Source organism: Sinocyclocheilus rhinocerous, unplaced genomic scaffold (assembly GCF_001515625.1).
Source record: "Sinocyclocheilus rhinocerous isolate Xijiao unplaced genomic scaffold, SAMN03320098_v1.1 scaffold532, whole genome shotgun sequence".
NCBI lineage: Eukaryota > Metazoa > Chordata > Actinopteri > Cypriniformes > Cyprinidae > Sinocyclocheilus > Sinocyclocheilus rhinocerous.
Genome location: NW_015642820.1, coordinates 1,326,616 through 1,327,522, shown reverse-complemented (window position 1 = coordinate 1,327,522; position 907 = coordinate 1,326,616).

The window sequence follows — 907 nt, the reverse complement described above, 5'->3', positions numbered from 1 at the left end:
GACTTGTAACGTGTAGTGGAGTAATTTTCACTGTAAGGTATCTGTACTTTTACTCAAGTATGGTTTTTAGGTACTCTACACCTCTGGATATGAGAAAATTATGGGGTGAGACTTGATTTAATTAGCATTAAATACCATAAGGCTGATGGAAAATTTCCGGAAACTTTCCAAAAATCCCTGGAATATAAAAAAAAAAATCCTGGAAAGTTTCCGAATATTTCCGAAATATACTGGAAATTTTCCACCTTTTTGCAACTCATAACTCTGAAGTAATGAATTTAGGTAAATGGGAGCCAGTGGTGGTTTTGTAGGCAAACATTAATGCCTTGAATTTTATGCGAGCAGTTATTGGTAGCCAGTGTGAATTGATGAACAGAGGTGTGACGTCTTTTCGGCTCATTAAAGATTAATCTTGCAGTGGCATTTTGGATTAATTGTAGAGGTTTGATAGAAGTGGCTGGAAGACCTGCCAAGAGAGCATTGCAATAGTCCAGCCTAGGGTTGCAAAGGGGTGGAAAATTTCCGGAAACTTTCCAAAAATGAGAATCTGGTGGTTCACCATATCAAAAGCAGCGGACAGATCCAGCAAGATAAGTATAGAAGATTTGGAAGCCGCTCTTGCCAGTCTTAGGGCTTCAACAACTGAGAGCAAGGCAGTCTCGGTCGAATGTCCACTTCTGAAGCATGGGGCAACTTTTTGAGAAATTTTGCCAGGCAACTTTTTTTGAGCACGGTTTCACATTTCTATCTGGATACTTTGTTCGCAACATTGCCCAAAGTTGCCCTGCAACACTGCTCAAAACGTTGCCCTGTGTATCATCAGCCTAATTGTGTCTAATTCTGAATGCAATCTTGCCTCAAATAAATAATAAATAAAAAGCAATTAAAAGCTTTAGCAAAAGTGAAA